We start from the raw sequence: 12,561 nt of genomic DNA, 5'->3' as shown, positions 1-12,561 counted from the left end.
CCGCTCAACCTAAGTGAATGGCATGACTGGTATAAGAATTCGTCACTAATAATGCTTACTTGTGGTGTACAGAAGATACAGTTTGAAACTTCCTGGCAGATTAAAACTGTGTGCCGGACCGAGACTCGAACTAGGGACCTTGGGTAGCTCAGATGGCAGAACATTCGCCCGCGAAAGGCAAAGGTCCCGACATCTAGTCTCGGTCCGGCACACAGTTTTAATCTGCCAAGAAGTTTCATATCAGCGCACACTCCGCTGCAGAGTAAAAATCTCATTCCGGAAACATCCCCGAGGCTGTGGCTAAGCAATGCCATCGCAATATCCTTTCTTCCAGGAGTGATAGTTCTGAAAGGTTCGCAGGAGAGCTTCTGTGAAGTTTGGAAGGTAGGAGACGAGGTACTGGAAGATGTGAAGCTGTTAGGACGGACTGTGAGTCGTGCTTGGGTAGCTCAGATGGACGCCGGCACGGTAGCTCAGGGTGTTCGGTCAGAGGGTTTAGCTACCCTGTATAATAAAAAACTGAGTGAACGGATCAACGAGCAACCTGAACGAGTGTCATCGGACGTCCGCCACGAACAAATTCAACGAACGATACATAGAACTAAATGAAATTTTAAAAAAAGATGGTAGAGCATTTGTCCGCGAAAGGCAAAAGTCCCGAGATCGAGTCTCGGTCCGGCACACAGTTTTAATCTGCCAGGAAGTTTCATATCAGCGCACACTCCGCTGCAAAGTGAAAATCTGATTCAAGAAGCAGTGTGTCGCTCAATGCCCTCTTTGTTTCATGGAATTACTTTATGCTTCGGTCTGTCAGGCCACTGGTTGCCATTGTTAACGCTTCTCTTCTTCACACCTATTATTTTAGTACTGTCAGGTAAAAACATTTCTTAGCTTATATGATTTTTTTAAAGTAAGAGATTGCAAATTATTCTGAGTGCTACTACAACACTCACATTGTTGACATAGCGGCAGTCATAGATGTAAAGTACAAATTTGATGAAATGTTGAAAGTTTGGTCTCATACAATTTTTTAAATGACTGTGCTATTCACCTTTAAACTTCATATATTGGCCGAAATGGTGTAATGAACAAGGTCATCTTAAATAACATTACTTTACAGAAAATTAGCTACACTCGTCATTCTAACCATAATATTCATTGTGTCATTTTGTGTAACTCATATTGGCACTTCTGGAGACCTATAAGTTTACTTAGCACTATTATAACTATATGTTTATGCAACTCAGATTTGAGAGACAAACACCTTGTGAGTTATCAAATTGCTCAAGTAGTAGTCTCTCCGGGTGAACTCGACACTGTCCAGATTCATAATGGTGAGATGGTCACTCAGAAACTTCCACAAAGGCCACTCGAAGAACAGACGAGCGTTAGTTAGCATCGATACAGTGAGCCCAATTAACCCTCTGCATTCGTAGTAAATTATTCACACTTAGCGTCAGACACCACTCTTGACAACTTCAGTAGACCTCTAAGGCGCAGAAGTGTACGAGACATCAGTCCAAAGACTTCAATACATCATTCTCTTAAGGTGAGAAACGTATGTGAAAACTGTCCACAAAATGAATCACTTCGTCCTGGGTAGATTCAGACATTAGTTTATCAGTTCATACCAGCGATCTTTACGGATCTGTCAAGTTGTTTCACTGCACTATGTTTTCCTCTGCTTTGCTATTAGAGTTATTGGAAAGTTATTGCAAGATTTAGATCTGTGAGTAGCATTTTAGCAACCAAAACAGTGCGATCCATTGAGGGATTATATTACACTGCCAGATACCTCTGTTTTTGAGGTAAGTCAGCTGACAAGTGTGTCTAGAGTCTGAGCGCAATGGGGAAAGTACGCTTTAGAATCCGGTGGTCCTCTGTCTGTCGATTTTGAAAGCTTCCCAGATCGATAACTGTGTGAAGATATTCCTTGATATTTATTATTCGAAACACCACAGCTAATTTGGACTCAAGTGCCTTTTCGAGACTTCCTAAAATCTTGGCTTAGTCACTTTTCTCAATTCATATAGTCTGACACAAAGGAAGTTTACGATGCTGAGATGCTTACGGATCTAGTCTACTTTACTAATGTGGTATTGTTATGCTGAACAACATTGAAAGTTCTTAGTATGTGCAACACATTCGTCAGGTGCAATTGCACTGAAGAAGTGCCACAAAGTTTATTTCTCTCTCCACTCAGAGAGGTTCAGTGGCACACACGTATTTCAGTCGATAGACTGACAGCTGACTCGAAGAAAATGTAGAATATTTCAGTTCTACGCCTGTTAGCAGCAGGACGTTCTTCCAGGCAATGTATTAACAAATGATTTCTGACACTCTGCTGTATGAAATTATTGAGTGAATCTTTGACTTTCCATAAGAGCCGAGTTGTCACACTCTGATTCCACTTCAAGACGCGTAAATCTTTCGCCTTCTGCTAAAGATATCCGTGTATGGGTACAATAAATAGTACACTGTATTAGGTTTTGCTTGACAATGTTTCGAAGTCGTTCTCAGACTAGTGAAGTACAAGAATTGCCGGTTACTATTTTAACCCTGTAAACATAGTATTGTTAGGCTGAAAATAACCTTTATAGGAACGTTTCCACATTGGAAAGCTTCCCAACGTGAACCAGCTGTATTTTACCAAAATATAATTCTTCACACTCGAAGAACAGTATACATGGAAACAAAGCAAACAGACTCAAAGCTGTTGCATACCTAATAAAACAGGAAAACAATTACTTTAGGAAAGTCTAATTTGCTTCACCTGTTACAGCTTGTACAATGCTACAGACGTAACAAGTTGTTTGTAGCCTGTGGTGTTTAAGGGGAAGATGGTGTGACATACTGTAACCTCATTTCAAGATAGAGAGAGGGTGAAGAAGTGTAAAGTATAGCATGAATGGAGAGAATAAGTTTACGTAATCAGTTTAATTGTTCATAAACAGGATATTTTTCAAAGTACTTTCTGGAAATAAGGCACACAAAGGATATAGGTAAAAATTAATTTTAACAACACATATGAATCATCGTTACTTGATTCCGAGTGTGAAAATCGCTAACGAGCTGCCGAGATCTGGTGAAGTAAGAGACGTTTAACGTCAACTAAAAGAACGGAAACCAGACAAGGAGCCTGCACTATGTACACGAACAGGTGAAAGGAAAGGCTTGCAATCGATGAGACCCCGATGACAACGCCCAGTGCACAATCGTGAACACTGTTAAGTACGTAGGACGTCTGTCTAAACCCAATGAACTTCGCGACAGATGCAGGGACACATTTATGTAAATCAACAGGACAGGGACAGCCATGCCCAAGTGCAAGAGAATATTGCATATTCGGTAATTCATACTGTTATCGTTACTTTCCACTAGGAGTCAAACTAATACGATCCAGCAACATTGCACCTACACAGCTGAAAGTTGGAGATGATGTCTGTTTACAATAAATTTCTCAGTTTCACATTGCACGACATTTTTTAGTACAAATTTGAAACAGACGAATTGAGGATAAGTCCTCCACTTAACTACTTTTGATTCTTATGGTATGTGGATAACTGCGCCAACTATTGCATAGTCAGCCATAGTCAGCTTAAGAGCTCGTGCAGCCAAGCTGCTGAAAGCATAATATACAGAAGTACGTAAAACTGATGATGTGTTACTGACCATCAGTTTGGATTTAGAGAAGAGAAGGTACCACGCAGACGGTTATGAAGTTGCACTTGAAAATGGAAGCAAAAATTTAAAAAAAATGATAATATTTGTTTATCTAGGAAATGCGTTTGACATTGTAAAATGATTCAAGATGCTCGAAATACTGAGGAAAATTAGTGTACAGTGTAGGTAAAACATGTACGGAAACCAAGAAGGAAAAATAAGAATTGAAACGAAAGACTAAGTGCTCAGTATAGAAAATGTGTGAGAGAATTAATTTCTCCGCCAATACTGTTCAATTCATATATCGAAGAAGCAGTAACGGAGACAAAGGGAGTGGTTCAAAGTTCAAAGTAAAAAGATATTAACAATAAGAGTCGCTGAAGACATTTCTATCTCAGTGAAAGTGAAAAAGAATTACAGTATCTGTTTAATTTAATGCTCTGTCTAATGAGCACATGCTATGGATGGAGAATAAACCGAGGAATGACTAAACCAATGAGTAGTAGAAAGAAAATTGTTTATGAAGTCAACATCAAAACTGGTGACGACGAAACAGATGAAATTAACGAATTCTGCTTCCTTGGAAGCAAGATAACACATGACAGACGAGCGAAGAGGATACTACCGCAGGCAAATACGACATTCCTGGCCTAAAGAAGTCTACTGCCTTCAAAGATAGGCCTTAATTTAAACGAGCGAGGTGGAGCAGTGATTAGCACACTGGACCACCATTCTGGAGGATGACGCTTCAATCTAGCGTCCGGCCATCCTGGTTTAGGTTTCCCGTGATTTCCCTAAATCGCTCCAGGCAAATGCCTGGATGGTTCCTTTGAAAGGGCACGACCGATATCCTTCCTCGTCCTTCCCTAATCCGATGAGCTCGCTGTCTGGTCTCCTCCCGCAAAACAACCCCAACCCTTAAGGAAGAAAAATCTGAGAACTTAATTTTTTAGTACAGCATTGAATAGTACTGAATCATGCACTTTGAGAAACACAGTCGATCTAACGCAGGCAAATACGACATTCCTGGCCTAAAGAAGTCTACTGCCTTCAAAGATAGGCCTTAATTTAAACTACAGAAGTATGTTGAAAATCAGGAATGCTGATACAGAATGAAGGAGTCCAGAGGTTCTCCGCAGAACTGGCGAAGAAAGGAATGTGTAGAAGACACTGAAAAGAATAAGGCACGAGATGACAGTGCCTGTATTAAAATATCACGGAATTCCATTGTAACAGATGAACCTACACAAGTTAAAAGAAGAAGGAATACATCCAAGAAATAATTAATAACATACGGTGTAAGTGCTACTCTTAGATGAAGAGGTTAGCTCAAGGGAGGAATTCATGGAAGGCCTCATTAGTCCAGTGAAAAGACAGAGACGTCAAAAAAATGAAGGGGAAACATTCTACCATGTGCTATAGCAATTTTGCAGGGAGTTGTTCTGGCTTGTTCCGTCAAGAAACGATTTACTTTTGATTTCAACTCTTACTTTCAGACTTGTAAATGAAACAGAATGAGATTGGTACAGATACTGTAAGTGTTCAAATGGCTCTAAGCACTATGGGACTTAACATCTGAGGTCATCAGTCATCAGTCCCCTAACCTTAAAACTACTTAAACCTAACTAACCTAAGGACATGCCCGAGGCAGGATTCGAAACTGCGACCGCAGCAGCAGCGCGGTTCCGTACTGAAGTGCCTGGAACCGCTCGGCCACAGCGGCTGGCTACTGTAAGTGTGATATCTTCGTTTACAATGCGATCAAGAGAAGTAGAAACACCATAATTGCTGAGAGATTGTTCTAAATTAATAGATGCAGTTATTCCGCGACAGGCACCTAGATATCAGTAATGGTGATCTATGTCATAGTCGAAATATAACTTCATTTTTTAAAGAAAGGTTGGCCGGTGTGACCGAGCAGTCCTAGGCGACCCCTACGGTCGTAGGTTCGAATCCTGCCACGGGCATGGATGTGTGTGATGTCCTTAGGTTAGTTAGGTTTAAGTAGTTCTAGGTTCTAGGGGACTGATGACCTCAGATGTTAAGTCCCATAGTGCTCAGAGCCCATTTTTAAAGAAAGATTCTTTTACAAAGGTTACCAGAGAAAGAAGAACAAAAAGTATACCGACCAGGAGCATTCGATAGGTACATTCGAGAGAAAGATTCTTGAAAAAGAAATGAATTTGTAACATAGTAAGTGAAGACTGCACAGTACATGTGGAATCTAATATGCAGCAACACAGTGAACGTAAAATTTGTAGTAGTGGTTACAGAATACTAAAAATGTGTAGTTCGTTGCGGCAGTAAATATTGTAGTTTCCAATCGATGAGTTTGGACGCCGAATTAGTGTACAGGCGTACTTATGTACGAAGATCCCTCAGTTAATGCACCTCGAAATTTGTGACGTAATATCTTCGCGAACATGGAGGGAGAATCCGAAAAAGGTGGGTAAAAAACCACTTTCCATCTGGGAAGCGTCTGGAAGAATTCAAAGCCTGGAGCAGCAGCCAGGGGGTGCGACTGAGCAATTTGTCACAGCTGACACTGCAGACGCGATTGCTTCCACCGCCAATCAGCGCTCCTCACACCTGCCGCCAACGGTCGCAATCTCGCGGCCAGCAGTCGCCCGGTCCGTACCGCTGTAGGAGGGGTACGTGGTGAACGAGCGGGAAGGCGTGTCAACTGCAGAAGGGGACAGCGTAGTCGTCTGTTGGCGACCTCAATCGAAATGCATCTGTCTCGTTTTCACACACATCGGCCTTCATTTGACATGGCCATAACACAGAATGTTCCAAAAATACTGTCACGAATTTTAGTAACAGTCTCCTTACATCAAAACTGGGACAAAAGTTCATATAAACGTATGTCCGAAAAACCTTGTATTTCGAGTTATTAACGAAAGTTTACAACTTAGGTAATGCTGGAAATGTCCCCCTCCCGCTACTAAACACGCATGTACCCGTCGAAATACGGACTGTTGCGCCCTTTCTCATTTTCCCTGACGGTTTCGAATAATTTCCCAGGCTTGCATGACACGTGAATGAAGAGTTTCTGCGTCCGGGTGGTCTGCTGCATAGACCAATTGTTTAAGGTGCCTTAGCGGAAAACATTCCAAAGGACTGAGGTCGGGAGACCGTGCAGGCCAGCGAAGTGATCATCCTCTATCTGCCATGATACACTACTGGTCATTAAAATTGCTACACCAAGACGGAATGCAAATGATAAACGGGTATTCATAGGACAAATATATTATACTAGAACTACATGTGATTACATTTTCACGTAATTTATGTGCATAGCTCCTGAGAAATTAGTACGCAGAAGAACCACCTCTGGCCGTAATAACGGCCTTCATGCGCCTGAGCATTGAGTCAAACAGAGCTTGGGTGGCGTGTACAGGTACAGCTGCTCATGCAGCTTCAACACGTTACCACAGTTCATAAAGAGTAGTGACTGGCGTATTGTGACGAGCCAGTTGTGCGGCCACCATTAATCAGACGTTTTCAATTGGTGAGAGATCTGGAGAATGTGCTGGCCAGGCCAGCAGTCGAACATTTTCTGTATCCAGAAAGGCCCGTGCAGGACCTGCAACATGCGGTCGTGCATTATCCTGCTGAAATGTAGGGTTTCGCAGGGATCGAATGAAGGGTAGAGCCAGGGGCCGTAACACATCTGGAATGTAACGTCCACTGTTCAAAGTGCCGTCAATGCGAACAAGAGGTGACGGACACGCGTGACCAATGACACCCCATACCATCACGCCGGGTGTACGCCAGTATGGCTATGACGAATAGATGCTTCCAATGTGCGTTCACGGCGATGTCGCCGGACGCGGATGCGATCATCATGATGCTGTAAACAGAACCTGGATTCATCCGAAAAATGACGTTTCGCCATTCGTGCACCGAGGTTCGTCGTTGAGTACACCATCGCAGGCGCTCCTGTCTGTGATGCAGCGTCAAGGGTAACCGCAGCCATGGCCTCCGAGCTGATAGTCCATGCTGCTGTAAAGATCGTCGAACTGCTCGTGTAGTGGTTGTTGTCTTGCAAACGTCCCCATCTGATAACTCAGGGATCGAGACGTGGCTGCACGATCCGTTACAGCCATGCGGATAAGATGCCTGTCATCTCGACTGCTACTGATACGAGGCCGTTGGGATCCAGCACGGCGCTCCGTATTACCCTCCTGAACCCACCGATTCCATATTCTGCTAACAGTCATTGGATCTCGATCAACGCGAGCAGCAATGTCGCGATACGATAAACCGCAATCGCAATAGGCTAGAATCCGACCTTTATCAAAGTCGGAAACTTGATGGTACGTATTTCTCCTCCTCATACGAGGCACCACAACGACGTTTCCTCATGTCAGCACGTTGCAGGTGTCGCCACCGGTGCCAAACTTGTATGAATGCTCTGAAAAGCTAATCATTTGCATATCACAGCATCTTCTTTCTGTCGGTTAAATTTCGCGTCTGTAGCACGCCATCTTCGTGGTATAGCAATTTTAATGGCCAATAGTGTAGATACCAGCTAGTGTGCCTCCAACAGGGCGTCTTCTTGTAGCACTTGGAGAGTGTTCTGAATAAAGTTCTTGTAGAAGTGCTGGAAAACGGCTCTACGAGACACCCGCAGTTCCAGCCCACACATAAATATTAAAGTGCTGCAGACGTCTAGTCTGTACTGAAGCGTGAGGATTTAGATCGGCCCATACGTGTTACTTGTGGATAAATATTATTCCAAACGTTGCTTCGTCTTTAAACAAAACTGAAGAGACGAGCAACGGATTGGCAGTTTGTGCAACGAACTATCGGCAAAAGTTCTCCCATGATGGGTGATCGGCGGGTGTAAGGTCCTACATGCGTTAGAGATGGTGCAGATACATGAGTTGCTCGTGAAGTCTCCCTCATGCCGAACGTGGAAATATACAACATGCAAGAGCCACACGTCTTGTACCTATACCTGGCTCTTCTTCTGTCTAGTCTTAACCAGTTGTTTGTTCTGATTACAAAATTCTTTCCTTTCTATTCTTCAGTCTCAGTGAGTATGGAGATGTCAACAGCGATTCTTATCACCAATATCCTTTCACCCTGAATTTTAATTCTCTTGAACTTTCCTTTTATTTGCGTCATTGTTTCTTCGATGTAGACATTGAACGTAGAGACAAAAACTGGATCCCTGTCTGTACACTTTTTTGACTCGTGCACTTTTATCTTGGGCTTCTATTCTTATTGTTTGGTATACTGTCCTATGAAGAACGTTCGAAAGCATTTCAAGTGGCAACTGACGGCCCGGTTGGCGCATTTTTGCTCTGTGGTGCTACTTCGTTAGTTAAATAACATGTAAGACTTTCATTTGTTTAGTTACGATGATACTCTACATTTCTAATGAAAAGGACACCTGAGTTTAATATCCACTAATTATAAACCAACCATTTTCACGTCGTGAATAAAAATCTGTGTTGACCTTAGACTATTTCGATTTTCTGCACACATCACTCGTCAGTCATTTCTAAACTGCGTGTTATTTGCCTTGATTGGGGGAAGTGGTTGGCCTAGTAGCATATTTTTGGGAGAGCTACGTTATCACGCATTGTGCTCTTTGCAAATTATTCAGAACGCTGTGTCCTAATCGCGCTGCTTCTAAAGTTTTAACTGACTTACTGAACACATGGCAAGCATTCTAGGGTCGTCGCAAGGATTACGACATCACGAAGCTTTTTAGTCAACATTTTTCACCAATAAAACATTATGACACGCTGTCTCTGTATCGTGGTTACTTCACGCCTTCACAAATATGCCCAAAGTGGTACTGTAGTCACAAAAAATGGGGAAAAGGATCTTAACATGGCTGAAAGGAATTTAAAATGAATGCCAAAAATAGTGTAAAACTGGAAAGATTGCAAATTCGGAAAACATTTCTAATAACATTTTTCCTCTTTTAAGACAAAAATCATAAGCCAGGTGATTTCGATGAACTTCAATCTATGAGCAGAGTATCCAGACAAATATAAAGCAAACGATTTTGTGTGAACGTTTTATTCTTCTTATTTGTCTGCTGTTACGTCAAATTACAAAAATGTGTCAAAGTATGTGAGTGAAATGTCACTATTTTACTTACGTATAGCATTCGTTTTGTATAAGCAGCACAGGCTACTGTAGAAGGCAAAAGAAGGGAACCAGTGGATTATGTTCCTCTTTAAAAGACTCTGACAATGAAGTGGGAAACAAGCTGCCTCGATCCTCATTCCGTCTTCCTCACCACAAATTTAGGCATGGGATACCAGCATAGAGGAGGGCTCATTCTGTAGCGAAATTTTAAGCACATGAGTGTAGAGAAATAACCAATTTGGAACCAGAATTTTTGAGCTGCCTAAATATGGTGGAGAAAGTGGCAGTGGTAAAGAAAGACAGTGTCAGTGGGGTATACTGTAAATCAATGGAAGAGAATTAGTCAGGAAAAGGAGAAGAGAGGGACTTACATAGACAGGGACAGTGAGAGAGTGATGCAACTACTTTCAGTTTTGCAGAGCATTCGTCTTCCTGTATAAAACACCGTCTTTTATTAGTCAAACATCTCTTGAGCCAGAGGCATATTTGTCAAGACACTGCATATGATCATATCTTGGTTAATTGTCTACAATGTGGAACAGTGTTAAATACTTTAAGGCAATCTAGGAAGACGAATTCTACGTGCTCACTGGCTTCTAACGTTTTTGAGAAATCTGTAATTAAGAAGCTATAAGTATTTCATAAGAGTGTTTTTTCTTGAATCCATGATGACTGTTTCAGAGAAGTTGTTTTCCTCCCAGTTCACAATAGTGCTTGACCTCATAACATAATGGAGGGCTCTGTAACAGACGTAGTGGCTTTACACATGACATGTATGTCCAATTAAACAGTTTTTCTACCACCATCCACAGTGCTGGAAAGAAAATCTGTCACCATCAAGGTCTGCGTTAAGCGGCACACGATATAATATATGCAACTAAGGGTTAATAGTGTTAGTGATTCATTTGTCACAGTCATTGACGATCAGATGCTGCTCGGGAAGCCTTTTACTGAACCCCCTGTTTTCACTCTGCAGGCGGCAACCGTTTTGAGTTTTGAAGTGAACAGTGTTTGTAACATTCATTCTATGGTACAACCGTGTCCCACTGACGAGTACGTTCACCTGTTGAACGGAGTAAGTCATCGCATTGTGGGCCAGCAGGAAACTGCGTGCACATACTCGTGTTGCTGGACTGCGCACATGTTGGACACAACGTACTGGCGGTGTGTTGCTACTTTCAAAATGGTCTGTGGACCATTTCACAATCTCTAGACCAGTGCAGATGCTCATCGAGATCGACACATTGTGTCGGCGACGGTGGACGCCCAATCATCACCCAAGGATGCAATCTGGGCATTTGTTGCACATGCTGTGTTATCAGGGGCCACTGGAAACTAAATGCCTGCAGCAGGGTTAAGATCACATGAGTCTCTGGACAGGCTGCCACTGAGACCACAACAGCAACAAACATGTCTACTGTTCTACCGTGGTAGATTTAAGTGGACAGTGGAATGACACTTTCTTGTCTTCTGTGATGAGAGTAGGTATTGCCTGTATGCACGTGTTGCATGTACACGAGTATTGCGTAGACCTAGTGAACTGTCTATTGCAGAGTAAATTCGCCTACGGCAACAGGTTCCATCCTAGTATTCACGCACTGGGGAGCCATCAGTTACGATTCGCCGTCACAGTGAGTGTTTCTGCAGTGAAGCAACTAGTGCAAGCAACTTTGAACAGACTTCTATCCCCATGCTACTGCCATTTATTTGACAGGAAGGTGATGTGATTCTTCAGCAGGACAATGCAGTTCACGTAGGGCTGCTGCTGCGTGACTTGTAATCTCACGATAAACGAAAACGTGTGGGGCGTGATTAACAGGGAACTTACTTGTTTTCCAGAGTCTGTAAGAACCATCGCTGGATTCTACTTTTATATCTACACCTACACGGTTTTCTCTACCGTTTCATTGTCGAACACCCAAATGAAAATGAACACTTAAATGTTTACGTGCGACCTCGGATTTCTCTTATTTTATTCTGATGATCATTTGTCCCTGTGCAGGTGGACTCCAAGAAAATATTTTCACACTCTGAGGAGAAAGTGGTTTGAAATTTCACAGAATAACCTGCCCCAAAGAAAAACGCTTTACTATTATAGATTGCCGCCTCTATCCAGGTATCATATCAATGGCACTCTCTCTCCCCTATTTCGCGATAATATAAAACGAACTGACTTTCTTTGAAATTTTTCGATAAGTTCCGTCAGTCCCATCTAATGCGGATCCCACACCCCACAGCAGTACTCCAGAAGAGGGGGGAAAAGACAGTGTAGTCAATTTCTTTACTAGACCTGCTGCATTTTTTAAGTGTTCTGCCAGTGCATCTCACTCTTTCATCCACTTTCCTCATAACATTATCTATGTGATCGTTCCATTCTAGTTTATTCGTAACTGTAATCCCTAAGTATTTTGTTGAATTTACAGACTTTATATTTGTGTGATTCATCGTGTAACGAAAATTTGGTCGATTATTATCATCACTCATGTGGACGACTTCACACTTTCCAATATTTAAAGTCAATTGCCACTTTTCGAACAATAAAAGTGTATTGTATGAATTATTTTGCAATTGGATTTGAGCATCTGATGACTTTAAAAAACGATAAATGACAGCAGCACCTGCAAACAATATTAAGTGGGCCGCTCAGATTGTAACATAAATCGTCTATGTGGAACAGGTACGCAGCTGGCCTGCAGCACTTCATTTCGTAACGCCAGATATTACTTCTGTTTCCCTCAACTACTTTCTTTACTATGAGCTATGACCTTTCTGACTGGAAACCAGGAT

The 12,561-nt window shown here is 42.2% G+C and overlaps 1 non-coding gene across 1 annotated transcript; it reads left to right on the top strand.

Moving 5' to 3' along the window:
• Positions 1-2,396: 2,396 nt before the first annotated feature.
• LOC126458742 (U5 spliceosomal RNA) lies at positions 2,397-2,513 on the top strand. Its single transcript, XR_007585711.1, has one exon. It is a non-coding gene; the product is annotated as a U5 spliceosomal RNA (small nuclear RNA).
• Positions 2,514-12,561: the final 10,048 nt, after the last annotated feature.

This window comes from Schistocerca serialis, chromosome 2 (assembly GCF_023864345.2).
Source record: "Schistocerca serialis cubense isolate TAMUIC-IGC-003099 chromosome 2, iqSchSeri2.2, whole genome shotgun sequence".
NCBI classification, from domain to species: domain Eukaryota; kingdom Metazoa; phylum Arthropoda; class Insecta; order Orthoptera; family Acrididae; genus Schistocerca; species Schistocerca serialis.
Note: the sequence above shows the minus strand (reverse complement) of the source record. Positions and strands in the feature narration are given on the sequence as shown.